Raw genomic sequence first — 18,015 nt, 5'->3', positions numbered from 1 at the left:
CATCACACCTTTGGGTAATGTCAGACGGTAATTGTAAAAATGATATTGTTAGATTCATGTTGAGGTATTTTTTTTTCACCCTAAAGCAGACTTGTGTAGTTGTCTGCATTATTCAATTAAACATGATACAAATTATATTGTTAATGGGTTTCGAGATGCACAGGGAAACATCTTTGTAAAGATAGTAATCAGTTTCAAGAATAATTTAGCGCTATGCATAGTTCTCTGGACTGATTTCCATCCAGTTCCACTTATTTCAGAGCAATATTAGACAGAGCACCGTAAGGGCACAAGTAAACCTCCACGCGTATTCACACAGGACACATTCTGTACAGCAGTATTTCACAAACTTTACAGTCCCGTACCCCTTAACACTTTCAACTTTCAGCTACAAAATACCCCCTACCGTTGCACTCTTGTATGTTTTTTCCCCCCTTATGTCCCGTACATCAGTTCTCGCACCCCTGGGGGTGCAACTGACTGGCGCCCTGTCCAGGGTGTACCCCGATCACGCCCAATGGCAGCTGGGATCCACTCCAGCCCCAGGAAACCCCGTCAGAGACTAGTGGTTGCAGATGATGGACGGTAATGGTATGAAAGTATATCTGAGTCTTAGCAGGTAGAGAGATTACAGAATAAAGTTATTCTGTTTTGAAACAGTTTTAATTAGCTCTACCACTGATACAATGTGTTTTCATGAGTTAGTTGGACTGTTTCTGAACATTTATTCTCCAAGAAGCAGGAAACCTTTGCATTTTTTATAACCCATTTGTTTTTCTGATAGCAATACCTTCAGGACAAATTTGAAACTTTAATTTACCATAAACACTTTTTCTGTACAAATCCATCTTTTATTGTTATAAGCAAATATTAAATGTGAAAGTTATGGATAAGTGGTAAGATTACCTGTGACAACTATAACTTTTGGTTGATATATTTTTGTTCTTTTATCAGAATCAGACATACTTTAATAATCCCACAGGGAAATTTCGTTTCAAACTCCAGCTATAAAAACAACATATTAAACAATAACAATATTATGCAGATAACATATATTTTTAAAACAGAAATGTAAAACAGTATATATATATATATATAAAATTGCATTGGTAATATATACAGATCAAAAGTACTGTAATAACGTACAGAGTACTGTTAAAATGTGCAAAGAACAGTTTACAGTAAATGATTAGCCCTGATTTTGTTCTTGTGAGGGAAAACAATCATACCTACTGCCTTATGAGCTGTAAGAAAACAAAAGGACTGGCAACGATGGCTGCTCATCACTATTGCAGCGCTCCATTATTACGTTTTTTCAACTCTCCTACAAATGCACAACACCAAAAAATAACTGAAGGTTATCACGCCACATGTATCCTCCTATTAGGCTGTGTTATATGGATTATAATGGGACCTCAATATTGAGATGAAATTACTTCATTAAGTGTGGGGAACGGCAAAGTCTGATTGAAGTGAATTACAAAATAGATACTTGCCAATATGGAAGTCCACAGAGAACTAATTTGTAAGTTGGTTTCCTCCATGCTCATTTGGCATTGTGCTTCCATTGTAGTATGTGGTTGTGACGTACTCTCCACACTAATTGGTTTGGGATTTGCTTCAATATGGCTAATACTTTTCACACACGAGCAAAGGGAGATGGAGTGGAATGAAAGAGGGTGCCTGGCATGAAGTTACACAGAGAAAAGAGGAGAAGTGAAAAAGCTTTTGGATGCATCTAATGTCTCCCACGGAGCCTGCTTTGGTTAGCTGATGCTCGGTTTTTGAAGTAACCACACACTGACATAATACCATTAGTGTAAGAGTGTGTGTAGTACTCCTGGCGTGTGTGAAAGCAGTTACAACAAATGACTTACGTATTGAAATGCTGCAATTGTGGCCAAAACCTCTTTACTATGCACAGTATACAGGGAATACATGACATTCTGGTTGAGTTGCACTGGTGGAACAGTGGTTCAAACTGAGCAGCTCTGTAATGAGTTTCTAGTTTAATATAGCATATATTAGTTTCATATAAAAACACAATTTCTTAGTAACATATTTTAGCAATAAATGCACAAAGAGGACTCATGAGGAGGAAAAGAGATGAGTTAAATAATACATAAATTAATAAATAACATGCATGAGTGGGAGTGCAATCCAAGTACCATGAAACCATCCAGTAGATTTCAGGACAAATGGTCATATTCCTGTGACGGAAAAAGATCAGTCTATGATGAATTATTGGAATCTTACATTTTCAATGTTCATGTTACCACTAACCATTGGTTTCTATAACCATATTATGATAATTTTCCGGTTCATGCTTGTATTTTGGGTTTCTATTTGAACATATTTACATGCTTTAATGTTCAAAAACCACATTATTTTTCTCATACTGTCTGTCTGAATATACCTGTATTCATTAGTTGTCTGAAACAATTAGCTCCTGTCTCTTAAGCCCCCGTCCTGAAAAAGCCCAGTCTGCTCTCTGATTGGTCAGTATTTCTGGGTCTTCTGCATCTGAGCTCTCTCTGTCTCTGCACCATCATTGCACCCGGGGAATGACTGTAACAGCACTATAACTGCACTTACCTATATATAAAATAGTTGTGACATCACAACTGTACAGAAGTCCTGACGACTCGTTTAAAGTTTCTGAATACGGGCTGTGTGCATCCCTCTGTGGACTAAGCATTTTGATACTTTCACAGTATATACACCGGTATATGGCACCTCGACCTGCTTTATATAAAAGGTGCCGTGACTTAATCCGTCCAATCAAAAGTGAACAGATTAAGGCTACAATTTGTAGAAGAGGGATATTAAAGCTGTGAAAAATGAACTTAATTAACCTGCAAGACTCCAAACAGAGTCCAGGCCTCTATTCAGGAGCTAGAGGGCCAGCTGTCATTTGATAAGGAAGCCGTCACATCAACTCTTTCCCAGGATGTTTACCCAATAAAATGGACCTCATTTCAACATTCTTAAAAAGGGTAATCCAGTATGTTCTCTCAGTCCCATAAGGGAAATACTGTCTCAGTTTATAATCCAGTTGGGGCTATAAAAACCAGGCCCCGCTTCAGGATGTGGAGAGGGGGTAGAGCGGGGGTTAAAGATCAACTGGCTTCCCAGCACTTGATCCTGAGGGATAAAGAGCGAGTCGGTCTTCTGGCTCGACATGCTGAACTCCTAGAGAAAAAACCTGCCAGATAAGAGCAACTTAGTGAAATCAAGACCTTTTTAGTCTTGTGGAAAAGGCCAACTAGTTAAACATTGGGAAAGAACAGCTGGGCGGGGAGGAAAAACAGCCTCAGTTACACAGAAAATATATTTTTCAAGCTTCTTATGTTTGATCATGGGTTCAAGGCTGCATTATTTGCAGAGAAACAGCAAAAGCAGATCACTGCCTATGGAGAACCATGAATGCAATATCTCTCAACAGCAACACCCAAAAGCTGCCATTTTAGCCTGTTTTCTCCAGTGAGGGACACATCATTACAAATGTAACTATATCCACGGCTCAGAGACACTTGATGGGATTTGCTTGATTGTGTTACAGTGTACAAATGATATACTTGTCATGCTTTACAGCCTTATGTTGATATTTTCTTTCATGCTTTGTTAGATTTATTATGTAATGGTGACCACAGAATAGGCCCATCATCCCCTAGTCTTTATTACCATGTCAATTTCAGGATCTCTGTGTCATTTAACCACATGTTTTATCGTTACCTATAATAAAAACAAATTGTCCTTGAAATAAGTAGATTTTGAGCTCATACAGTGCTGCGTGTCAGTTTTTAAGCTCCAAGTCAACCCCCAAAGCATTAAGATTCAAAGCTGGTTTGACTGTCTAGCTACTGTACAAATGATGAGCCAAGTGTTGTCACAACCGGATCAACCCCTTGTTAAAATATAAAATGGATTATGTCTGAAGCAAAAACACAGAGACAGATGCACGCTATCCTGTATCACACTTGTCAGTGCTGTCTGTAATGTCTGTACTTTACTGTTCTGTACACTGTAAGCTTAAGCCTGGTCAGAACACCAAACATACAATTTTTTACAAAATGTTTTTTTTATTTAATTTGAATCACACTGAAATTCATCTTTTTCTTATTTCAAAAGGACATGCCTCTGTGTTGTTATTGTCACCAGGGGGCGATATTACCTTTTTTCCTCCCTGTGTGGATTTCAGCACCACCATCTCTTTGGAGATTAGAAAAAGCACCACTACATTATAAATCCCAACCTTTAAAATGCAAAAGTCAGACCAATGGCTTCTATGGCTCTAGCTCTTTAGTAGTGTAATGTGCACCAATATTAAAGATTGCAAACAGCATTTTATGTCATAAGTATCATTTTCACGTTGCAAATACAAGAGTCAAACCAACACTGCACAGCTTCCAGACCACATTTGGAACACATTTTTCAAAGCAAGTCATTAAAGTATAAATGCTCATGCTAATTTAGGTTGTCTGCATATATTTTTATTATACCCTTTATTGTATTGATTGGTTTAAATTGTGAGATGTTAAGGTGTTTTTTTTTTTACTGTGGATTGCAGGAAGATGATACAGAAAAGCTGTCAGGGCTCCAAGAAAACCTAATAAACAAATGTTTAAAGCAGTCAGATCTGTATTTGTGTATATTCTCAGCATTTACATATTGCATACATTTAAATAACTAATTATCTGTATATGATTAGCAATAAATACCAGGCTCTCTATTTTCACAGAGGCATAAAAAAAGACAAAACAGAGCTATTCTTTTTTTTTTTTTTTTAAAGGACACGATGAGGACAGCTGGGACAGAGGAGATGTCGTCTCAATGGACAGCAAATAAAGTATTTTGTGGGTCGAGAAGGTTTATGTTTGTCAGAATGGTGCGAAAATCAATGGACTCCTGAGGGGGTGGCTGTGCTCTGATAGGCCTACTCCTCTCTTCACCGCAGAGCAGGAATCAGTCAAGGATATTAATCTAAACATCAGTCATGCATGGGGAACACCCCACAAGGAATAAGCTTGCTCATCCATGCATCTCCTGGGGGAGGAAGGGGGGCTTTGAGGAAGGGAGTTGAATGGGTAAGTATGTCAGGGTATCATCTCAGCAGATGTGATGTGGGCTGACTTTAGGCGCACACACAATAAAACCCAAACAGAAGAGGTTGGCACCATCACAACTGAAATGTATGCATAGCTCCCTGAACCATGTTAGTATAACTACATCAGACAGAGCAGAGAATGCCACAGTCCAAAAGCAGCAAGGGACAACACGTCTCCTGTGTGGGAAAGAAGAAAGCTATATTTCTCTGAGTCATATGTTAATGTAATTCATCTTAGTGCAATCTAATCCTCCAGCCATTCCAATAAGCCACACAAGTAGCTGGAACTATTAAAATTCAGGGCCAGTCCATTTTCTTATTACCTACAATATGCTGCATTTCATTTCCTCTCATCACCTTTATAAAAATGTGTCCTCTGCCTTTCTTTTTCAACTGCATATTCTGGGTTATCTTCCCAAGGACAAGAACAGATACACTTACTGACTGCAGGGCATCTCGGCTTATCACTGCACAGCTAAACTAATGTACCACAACTGGCAACAGCCACTGAAACATGCCAACATAGTCAACTTTAACTCGCTAATCGATGGCATAAATTAAGCTGAAAATCATGGGTGGAATTTAAAATTAAACTCCTGGAGATACAGTCGGGTTGAGTAGAGGCAGTTTAATCAATTCCATATTGAGCTACACTGCTACGACTGGGGCTGTTATAACCCCATGATACTTAAGCAAGTACATTTGTTAAGAAAATGTTAAATAATTGCAGATCTCCAGCAGAGTCATGTCATGTCTCCTAGTCTTATTATGTCTGTCATGTATTTTAGAAATGTAGAACTTACTCTATACTGGTATATCTATCTGTAGCTGTGACAACAACAAAGTTTCAACTGATGTCCATGTAACAATTTGTCTTGTTCAAGCACCTTTATGTGTGTATCCAGTGTATCCTCCTCACTGAAGGCCACTAAGTATGCACGTAAACTTTTCTCCATGTAAAGCTTTCATTAGGTCATAACATTTATTTCCAAAGCGATTTGTTAGTCATTCTGAAGCCATGCAGTCTTTGTTTGTCTTAGTAGCAGAGTGCAGCGTCGGAACTGAAAGGCAGACGAATGGCCTCGTCGTAATGTTTAGACCGGGCAGTATGCTTGAGAAATCATTAAAGATTATGAGGCAATCTTTTCCCAGGCAGAAAAAAACATCAAACTATCAACCACACTCATTTGTGAGAAAACAATTAGAGCAATTGTCTCTTTTTACAAAGATTATACTGGCAGTTTTCCATCAAGCCAAGTGTACAATGAAATGAGACACGGCCATGATGTGGCAAAACTCCCAGCTCAGATTTACATCCTGGACATTAAAGCTCCACAGTAGCAGCTCTGACCCATCAGGACATCCTGTGATCTGTTTAGAACGTATCACTTTTCAGTCTGGTTTGTACAAAGCCAATAAATTGCACTTAGTTAAATAATTGCTTTATCCAGTGGTCACCAGATTGAAGTTGGAAGTGTCGGTATCAAACGCACTGGACTCTCAACTAAGACGCTCGGAGCCTGTTCTCCAGGATTGAGCGACACAAAGCCTGCGTAGGGAGGAGCTTCAGTTGGGTCAAACAAACACAGGACTTTCACCCAGAAAAGTACGTATTTTAACCTCACCTACGATCTTTTCCTAACCCTAACCACTTAGTTTTGTTGCCAAGTAACTAACTGACCAAGTAGCATGAGTCCTTGGCAACAGCCAAGGTTCAATTCAGACCCGCAGCCCTTTGCTTTATGTCATCCTTTCTCTCTCTCTGTCTCTCCGCATTTTTCCTGTCTGTCTATCTTCTATCTAAAAAAGTCATATTCACAATGTTTACCACGTGTTCCACATGTTTAAAACAGTGGCGCGTCACAATTTGACACGCAGGGTCACATAGTGCATTGACCAGTGACATCAAGAGGTCCTGACAAAAGTTGGGATGAGAACGTGTTGCAAAGTATGAGCCATTAATATCTAGATTTATTAGTAAAATCTAGAGGCAGCTGTGGGAAACTACATCAGCAAATGCGTGTGTTCTGAAGCTTACAATTCCTCTATAAACATACAAAATACAGTTAAGGTTTCAAAATGTATCAAACTGGTATTGACTAAACTATAAGACAGTTTGATTAATTCCAGAATTAACATAATTTATTTTTGTGGAATGAGAGTACTCAAAATATGAAATGAAAGCAGACAATTATTTTCACTAGTATACATAACAAGCAACCTAATAAACAACAAAGCCACAAAAGCCTGCCCTGACAAACCTTCAGTAAATGCATCTGTCCGCAGGGTTCCAGTACCTGAACTAATCGCTGAAAAGTAGCATACACCTGGGGCCAACAGTATCTCATTCAATGAAAACCGTCGAGCTGAGCCGAGGTTCAGTGAGCAAGGCTAATATTACTAGGTGTCATCAAAGTAGTGGGGCCCTAGAGGGGGAAAATTCAAAGAAAACAATTGCTGGATAGTCCAGGTTTTCCTCACACATTAGTGGGTATGTTGACAGCACTTCAGGGGAAAAGCACATAATAAATCAAACAAGTCCTGACAATGACTTCCACAGTTTTTTTTATACTGACCTGTCGATAACAAGTTGTTTCTGATGTGTTTCATACCTAACAAATCCCTGCGTAAGCACTGCAAGGCAAATGACAAGTGGCTAAAAGAATAATGTCAAGTCATCGATTATGCTCACACTGGACCCAGAAGAAACTGTAAGTGATTGCATTCGTATTCTGATGAAACTACTAGTAAACAGTCACCTGAATGCTTGAAGCCGGCTGTAGTTAACAGTCAGAGGTGACACTGAGGAGAAACTGCTCCAAAGGCTTGAAGATGTGTTCCCTACACGGCTACGATTAAAGATAACGATGTGGTTGTCAGAGACATCAGTGGGACGAAAGGTCAGGCTTTTAGAAGTTGAAAGAAGTTGAAAGATAGATTGAAGATGATTGACTCACTAAATGTCATTCCACATGGATGCAGCAACAGTGGTGTCTCTCATTCACACCTCCACATGCTTTTCTGAAGCATCTCTTAACTGCCTTGACAATTTCTGAAAAGACCTTTTATCTCACGGAGAGAATACTACTTTCATAAATTAGTCATCTTAAAAGGTTTCCATTTATATATGTTGCAAATTAGCATCTGCTATAAGCACTTTGATACCTGCCATGGACAGCTGTTCTCAGTTTAACTATATACACTGTATCTGAGCCTATCAAATGAAACATCGGAGCCTTCATGTCCCATGGAAAATATGGAAAATACCAAAAGCTGACGTGAAAATTGCAAATAACCCCTCACGTGTTCATTTCCACTGGGGAGCTCTTAGAATATGTTTGATAAACGAGTTGCCAAGATGAGATAACCTTTGACCTTTTCAACATGGCGCAGCGCAACGTAATACTCATGAATGGTAAGCATTGCACACTTTTAAACCTTTTCTACTGCTGTTAGCGGATAGTTTTTGTAACCTATACAATGTTGGGGAATAAAATTACACCCAGTGTTATTTTTTAAAAATACCATTAATGTTTGGTTTACCTACCGAGAGTAGATGCTAGCTAGCAGGTCAGGATCTGTGGGTCCGCTAGCTTTAATTTCACTACGACAACCAAAGCACTTGAACAGAACGCAGCGGTAATTTCCAGTTCACTAATGGAAAGGACCATCTTTTCCATAGCACGTGAGGGCAGCATTAGTACCCTACATGTATATACATTTTTTATGAATGTTGAATTACATTGACTTAGTTTGGATGTATTTGAAATCTAATCTAATTTGCACGGAGACAAAATGTTAGAAACTGTAGTAACTGTTATACTTAAAAATGACACTCAGTAGACTACCTCTTTTGATACCGTTGCAAAAAGAAAACACAAAACAAGATATTATTTTCCCTTTTTTTTTAAAATTAAAGACCTGTACACAGTGCTGGTTCAGAAAAAGTCAATGAAAACATACCAACACACAGTTGATTTTCTTCCCCATTGTTTCATTGGTGCAGCCTTGGATTGAAAATATAATTGTAGATCTGCTTTTTAAAAAAACAGCTTCAATACTTTCGATACTGTCAAATATGGATATCGTTTTGAATCACGTGGTGTTGAAAATACTAAGATACTTTTGACAATCCTTGTTTTTGCAATGGTGTGCTGTACAATTAGATGGTCAAATCACTCCCTTTATCTGACTCCAATAGTCCAATTTAAGTATCAATACTACAACTTAAAAACACTCCATTACAACTTAGAGTCCAAAAAAACTTCACAACTGTTATCAGCTGTTCTCCTAAAATAAAGAGATAATTAACTTCTTATCTTAAAATAGTGGGATTAAAAAGTGACTTCAACCATGGCAACAAAAGGCTTCGGCAGCTAGGCTCTAAAATAAAAAGTATAAATGTAAAAAATACAAAATTTAAATAATCAATTAAAGTTTTGATAGTCATGGCTTACTGGGGCACTGGGAAAAGAGGCCGGTTTCACAAAGATATAAGTAGACTGGTGTTTAGTGTTAGACCAGTTTTACAGTACATTTTGTGTAAAAGTCTAGACATTTTAGACTTTTTTAAACCTAAAAAGGGAGCCACCCTTCCCCGAGGCTATCTGTGTACTAAGAGCCATGTCAGTCAATTAGAGTTAGATTTCCATCTAACGTTAAAGTCTGACTATCAGTTAGATCTAAGCAAAAGTAAAAGTCTATCTTTGTGAAACCAGCCCCTGTGCTTTACTACGACTACTGGGCTACTTCTACTACCACCACTATTATACTGTACAGTAAAAATGTGAAAAAGGCCCTTAGACCCTTTTAAAGGTGTAAACATAAACATTTTAAATGTATTCTAGTTTATTTCCTGTTGAAGTGTGTGTGAACGGCATCAATTGACAGGAAGTGACCAAGGACCAAGGCTGTTGCCTAGCAATGGAATTCCATTGAAAAGGCCTTTTGTATGTGAATCAAAATATTAGATACAAGCTGGGAATTATATGCAGGTTGGAAGTGATTCAACATTTACGTCGATAGACTTGTAAAACCATGTTGGTAGGCCTAAGACGTGCGGGTAGGTGCAAGCGGTTGAAGATGGATGAAGGCTTTTTGTATGGAGTGAACTCCTTATGTTAGTTCAGACAATCCCAGCTGCACATGATGAGACCCTCTAGTCACTGCTACATATAAAGGCACCCTTTGAAAAACGTTATACTATATATACAGTATATATATATATATATATATATATATATATCCTAACGTTACTGCTATATTAGCACTAATTAGCAAATTCTGCTGTTAAAGACTACACAACACAATAATTAACACATAGCAATTAACCATGCTGCGTTAGCTCACCTGCGGCCAGGTGTGTCTTCAGGAGGACTTGTGTTTGGCTGCTGCTACTCATGGCTGGACTTCCCACAGTCTTCATGCTGCACCTGTCACCTGTTGGCCTCAAAAACACAAACTTAAAGCTGAAAGTGGAGTTTCCTGTCCTGTTTGGAGTATATGCATTGATTTTATGCTTTGTGAATTAAGTTCAAATAGTGGATTTTTCATTTGTTATGTGTCAGGTGCATTATGATGCTTTCATGATGTTACTAAATAGTGGCGAGTTATGAGTACTCACATTTAACCTTAGCATGACTCAAATGTTGGATGAAAAAAGAGCTGAATTAGTTTTGAGACTATCTTTTTCCAAGCTTGTTGTTGTTTTGGGCAACTGTGCTTTTCGCTCACTTAAAACTGTCTCCAGTAGAGTAATAGGCCAATTGCAAGCCTTTCGGGATGCGATTCTTGTTTTACAGAGTCATTCACATAATTATCTCCTCATAATAATGGCTTCTTCCAAGAAAGCTCAAGCTTTTGTCACACAGAAGTTAGGCCGTAACATTCACATTTTCTCTACAGACTTAATATTCAGCTCAGTATTATATACTTTAGTAAAAGTAATAGCCTGGGTCATAATTATATCAAAAGTGCTGATGTGTTTTTCTATAATTCGTGCTGCTGCTACTAGTGTTGTAGTAACGACCACATAAACCATGCAAACCACACACACTCCTCAAACTGATCTGAATGATCCACATTCCCACAGAAAATAAATGAAGACCACTCTTTATTTACCCTTTATTGCCATGTATAGGCTATATGTGTGTGTACCATGAGAAATGTCTCAAAATCCCAAGTCTGAATAAAAATGCGACGGATTCCGAGACGAGGCTGAGACCTTCACAAATTGATCTTGAGACCCACATCGAGGTTGAGGACAACAACACTGGCTGCTACACTCAGCTGCACTTATTCCAAACTCGTTTCCCCATACCTAAGGTCATCTGCTGCTTAACAACCCTGCAGAGCAATACATAAGTAGAGATTGTCTGCTTCAAGCCATGCATTTTTGCAAGTTCAATATGCCTTAGTAAATAAGTATTTGCTGTGCAGATGACATTTGCCTGTTGGTGCATATCAGCTGGATTGCGTGGTTAACATTTTTCCATCTCAGTTCATTACATTGTTTATTCTCTACAATGTTTGGAGGTGCTTTGAGTGGGTGATGGCCACATTGCAGCTGTTGTCCTCACTTAGTGGATTCCACATAATCTGGCATCGAATTGTCTGATGTGATTGTGGTGCGATGGAGTTTATGATTTTTACTCCATTGTTTCTGCAAAGTGACACCAGGTGCTGAACTTGGTGCGTGTTTGCTTACAGGAAATGCCAAGGCCAGGGCTTGCATGCAGAATATCCGATTGTATGTTGTGCATTCATATAAATCTGTCCCATGCGAGTCGGCTGACTGAAATGTTAAGATGTGTTTCTGCACCTTTTGAACTACATCAAATGCCCTCCAGCTGGCTGCAGCGTAATGGTGTCACCCCCTGTGTAGAACTGCATGTCTGTGAGATTGAACACTCCCCCGAGTGGCTTTTGGTGGACTAGACAATTACTGGGCATGTCTTTGGGGTGCAGTATTGTCTGTAATGTCTCTCATTAACTTAAATCTGTTGTTCATTTCACCAGACACTCAGTCACACTAACAGACACGTGAAAGCACTTTATCTTTATTCACTGTAAAGAAGAGCAATCCCCGGACAAAAGGATGGAAACAGTTTGTCAGTAGCCCCACGCATAAACCTCAGTGATAGAAAGGTGGACACTTTTCTTTTTTTAAAACGATGGCGAACAAAGGTTAAAAAAACACAAAGGGTGAAACATCTTTTATGTCTGACAGGGTTGCCCCGCATCACCGTCATAAGTCAGTGGAGATCAGATAACTTCCTTCTTCCTTCACATCCTGGGTTTCACATCAATGAGAGGGTCGTCACTGATGAATTCCTTTCTTCACAATACTGACTTCAGGTCACGGAGCGAAACACATTAGCCCTATTTACATGTTAAGTGTAGGCATCCATTGGCTTACCATAATAACAAAAAATGTGTCATTTGCAGGCGCTATATCTCGTGCGTGTTGTGATTGATTGTTTCGCCCGTGGTCTTTCACTTTAAACAGACAATATTTTGATAACACTTACTTATAATTATTTTCTGTGAGACTACCTCTCATGTTATTCTCACAACAGTGGTGCAGCTTCGAAACACAAAGCACTATACGGTTCTAGAGCTGGTATGAGCAACAGCCACTAAATGTGTAATGGATTGTTTCATATAGCAAGCATAAGAAAGCAAACAACCTTATATGTCCACGTGGGGGGCTTTAGAGAGCTCATTTTCTCTGGCGTGCTGAGAAAAATTAGGTGCTTCAGCTTTAAAATGGCGTTCCTGCACAGTTGAAGGCACCTACAGGGCAGTGAGGACAGCCTTGTTAATTGAACATACTCAGTAATGTTCACACTCAGAAACCCTTTGCTTTGTTTGTTGCTCTATACTGCATGACTCGTTGTGTATTCCATTGCAGGTTTTAAATCTGAGGTTCAGATGTTGTTCATAATATTGATGCTACAAAAACATAGGCTTGTTAGGCAATTTGTTTGGAAATTTGGCAGTTTTCTCATAGAGAAGGGCTTTGAGGATTTGCAGTTTTTGCAGTTTTAACAGTGCTAAGTTATTCATGAAGTCAAATGGGAGAATTGTTGCAGCACCTTCTGGCCAAAGTTCCCCAGTGCAGCCTTAAAACATGTTTACATGATAGGCTCTGCAAGAGCAAAATATAACTCTCTGACAAACATATTCCAGCTTGTTCATAGCATCTGTTTTCATAGGATGTGTCACTCAAAATAGGCCTACGATCGGGATAAACATTTAGCTGGTAGCTGCCATTTCAGAAACCGATTTGGATAATGAATTGCTAGCGGACAGGAGGAATCTAATGCTACGTAACTGAATTACAGAGGCACAGCATTAGTCACATAAATGGTGAGCTTCTGAAAGCATCTTGAGCTGTCTGTGGTGCCTTGGCTATTTTCGCTGTTTTGTGCGTAATGTACAATAGTCTTAGATATTGTGAGTTGCATATGTTGATGCCAAACTTCACAGACATATCAAGAGACACTTTTAATTGGCTGCACTTTGATTTCAATATGTGCCACATTTGTACTGCTTGATTTTATCCCTAACAAATCAGTGCAAACACCACAAACAAAACAACACACAAGCACAGCCCTTACAGTGACACAAAGAATCAGACAAAAATACTTTTGAAATGATCCTCTAAAGGAATGGAGGGAATGTAGAGTCCACCATGTTGAAAATTTGTAACTTTGAGGCTCGAATGTGACCAAGAAGGTTCTTACAACTCCAAGACAAAATACAATGTCCTTTTAATTCCCATTTCCATTTGCTACATCTCATACAGTAAGAACATGAACAAGAGAGGGCAACATAGAGTCCAGTCACTGAGCATATAGAGAGCAACTTCCCAACAAAAACAAAGTCCACTATGTTCCCGGAGCTGTCTTTGTGGAGGAAGTCTTTGATCTCTCAACGCGTGGGGACATGCAGTGAAATTGCTGGACAGAGAACACAGTGTGTACAACTCTGCTTGCAGACAGCTGCTAATTCACAGTTAGGTTTGAAAAGTGCACACAAGGTACAGATCTTGTAAGTAGCTCGATGAACATTATCACTACTGTACATCTTTAAAATATCATAACACGTAGTGTTACAGAGCTCAATGTAAGATAGCGGTACCTATCAGATGTAAAAATAAATGACGTGACATATCAATATTCACAAAAAACTATTGGAATTGATTTCACAATATCTACAAATTCACAACTTGGTAACACTATTCCGAGCAATTAAAGTTGCCATTTAGTTTATAATAATTTGTTCAGTTAATCTATTTGTCTACGGCTTTCTACCCATCAAGAGATTTGCATCAATGCTGTCGAGGTTATGTCGTATAAAACATAATATTGAATGCTGTACTGAATAGCATAAATAGATTCATATATATACTCTTAATATACTATGTCTTATAGGATGATGCTGAAGTTAACTCTGGCCCTGTGAGGACAGGCTTTTACCACACAAGTAACACAATCATAACCAACAATACAGTAGAGTCCTGTTTATCAAAACCCCTCAGGAACGAAGATGTTCAAAATAATCACTGAATTACCACAAACTCGACTTATTATGCTAAGTACATGCAAACCTTTCAAAATACTGTTCTATTCTTTTCTTATTTTAAAGTTGATCAATCACCTCTTATTTATCCACTCTTGCATGTTTTGTTTGCTATGGCTGTGCAGTTACCAGGCCGAGCAGTTTGGATGACAGAGATTCTACTGTAGTTCAGATGCAGAGGGCAGACGTTGCGTGGCTCTGGAAGTGTTTTTACCCTTTTTTGCGACCCACAGATGAACATTATATCTGACTGAACGGAGTAATCCTGCATATTGTGCTACAATTAAGTATTAAATAAAAGCAATTTTGACAAATCAGGAATTGGGTCAAAGTGGTCATCTGAAGCAGAAACTAAAGTATTTATATACAGTGGCATGGTTGAGTATCGGTTACATTCAAGTGCAGCATCACACATGAAATAGGCAAAAATCTCCTGGTAAACAATATTTGATAATTTGTAAGTGACATAAAAAGTAAAGATACTGTACAGCATTAAAATATTGACAATATTCCCTTTTTCTCAGAAAGATTTACCCACTTGTTTGCCTTTAAATAAATATTTTGGTCGTAATTCTTATGGGACACTTTCCTATCCTGTGGGAAATGTAAATAATATAATATATGACTTGTAGATTGAATTAAACTGGATTCCTTAACTCTACTGAACAGTCCCAATACACATGAAATTACTATGGGCATGTATCTTTGGTTCCCACATTATGAGATACTGATCATGGCATCTGGCTGAAGCTGCGTGGGCCTGTTGGTAACATTTATGACAGAGATGGTTGTCATTCAGAGAACGGCTTTCTTTCAGGCAAGTTATCTCACAGAGGCAGATCAAATACTCAGCGGCTGCTGCTTCTCATAACTAGTTACCGACACCGTAGCTCGATCACATTACTCAGAGGATTCATACATAAACATGAACGCTCTGTGTCATCAGATCCTGAATTAACGGCTGCCAGCCGGCTTTAAACACCCTCCGCAGATGTGTATCAGTTTGTTTGAGACATGAATCCGTTTATTTGAGACAAAATGATAAAATCAAGTTTGATAAAAGAGGCCTGGTGCCTCACAGTAGTCCTGATGGTAAAAGTATATCAACTCATGAAATTTAAAAAGCCGTGGTGTGTCAGCAGTATGATGTCTCAGGATCGTCAAGCATTCAAAATTGCTATTCAAAAGGGTCATGGTTCACCTGGTTTGTCATTGTGAATTGGATGTGAGAGCTTTTCATGTTTTACATCCACAGTTCATAGTCTCATGATTTATCATGTCAGTCTAGTCAATATTTGAGTTTGTGTGTATTGTTTGAAAATGGTTTACCAGGAGATATTCATGCTGTCCCATTTGTGTTGCAGTATGTCCTTTAACATCTCTATGATCCGCATGCATGTGGGATGAAGGCTTTGGATGTGTGTTTTGATTAGATGTAATGGTTAAAAGATAATCTACAATGTGTCATTAACTACAAAGTCAAATCATTTAAAATCTCTGCAACAGTGGAGATGCTGAGACTGATACCACCCACCACAACATTTAATCATAATGAATGAATAAGAAATAAGACGTTTTTGAAGACTAATGATCAACAAAACAGAATAACTATCAGGCTGATCATGCATCTCTATACGCCATACTCCTCACTTTGTATCTTAATGTTTGTAACTGAGATGGGTGTAGAGCCAGTTCTATGTGCGTGTTAGTACGCTGAATTAAACTTATGTTAAAATCTGTGCGCTACCAAATGAGGGTAAAAACACTTTCAGAACTCTGTGCCAGCCGTAAATTATAGCATCACATCAATATGCACAAATAATTAGAGTGTAAGTGTGTTTATGCAGATGTTGCTGGGGTTAGGAGTAGGTAATTGATGACTAACTGGGATGGACCACATAAACACTGATACTAAGCCCTATTTCAGTGTGACAAACACCATTAGTGGAGGTTGCAGACATACACGTGTACAGATTGTCATGCATTAACCTATGACTGATACATTGTACATGGGTTGTGTATTAACACACCTTTTTAAAGAGGCCACATTACAGTTCACTCATTCTCCTATTCTTACCACTGAAGATGCAGTTTATGCAGTGGTCATTAAAGAGTCTATAAGTAAGATGAAAATGTCCAGAGTGCATCCGGCAAAAAAAGCAACAGATTTTGAATCATAAAACATCTGTATAAACATGTACCAAATTCAACACAAAACAAAAATACAGATGTCACTCAACTAGAAAACAAAAGTTGGAGACAGATGCCACAGCTGGAGACAAATTTGATTTACAATTTGTAGATTCAATTTGACCATTTCCTTTGCTCTTCAGTGTAACACTCCGTTACACAAAGTTTTAGCATTTAGTTTATTATTTTCTTTTTCTTGGCCAGTTTAACAGCGTTTTGCAGTATAATATTCTCCAGCGATATTAGTGCCTCCGAAATTTGTTAAGAAATACTGTATGACTGTGACATATTGGCCTTTGTTGTCTACTCCAAAGCACAAAAACAGTACAGCATATGTAGACAATCAAATCAACACCAATATACTTTACATAATCAAGTATAAAAGGACAACGGTACAACATGAATCAAAATTTTGCTTATTACAAGGCAGATATGTAAAAAATCATAATAAAGCCAAAAACACTGATGCAGAGAAAACAAAGAAGTAAAGGCACCAAGGTGCCGGCCCACAATATACCTAAAGAAAGAGAGTGTCTAGTATGATTTAATGTATAAAACATCTAATGTTATTTGCATTTCCACGGAAAACATACTGCGATTCAGAATTCGACTTCAGTCTGAGGTAATGGTGGTAGTTTGTTATGACTGCTTAACTCACGGTGACGCCGCACCATGAGCCAAAACATAAATGCACATGATACTCGTTCTGGACTACGCTGGATTCTTTAATCTATTTGATTCATTTTTTCACAGGCAGAGGTCTGTTAACCTTCCACACTAATGGGCAATTTTACACTCGTTGCCCATGCCCATGAGCCGTGGGTGGGTGGGGCACAGCCACATACTGCAGTACACGGAGCCTGTGGACACCAGTGTATGTTTACATGTAATACACAGACAGGCCATTGTGCATATGTGTGCTGTAAATGCGAATGTGAGCGTGTCGAAGCCTTTTTCTTTATGATGTGTGTAGTCACCAAGGCACATAGCTTCTCTGTCACTGAGCATAATCAGCCAGTTAAAACAATAAGAGCCACTGGACTAGAAAATGTACAGGCAGCCCGATGGGACATGATAGCAATTCCAGATGATACTGCATTGGGTCTGTTGAGATTCAGCTGGAGCTGAAGGCC

Source organism: Echiichthys vipera, assembly GCF_963691815.1.
Source record: "Echiichthys vipera genome assembly, chromosome: 14".
Classification (NCBI taxonomy): Eukaryota; Metazoa; Chordata; class Actinopteri; order Perciformes; family Trachinidae; genus Echiichthys; species Echiichthys vipera.
Note: the sequence above shows the minus strand (reverse complement) of the source record.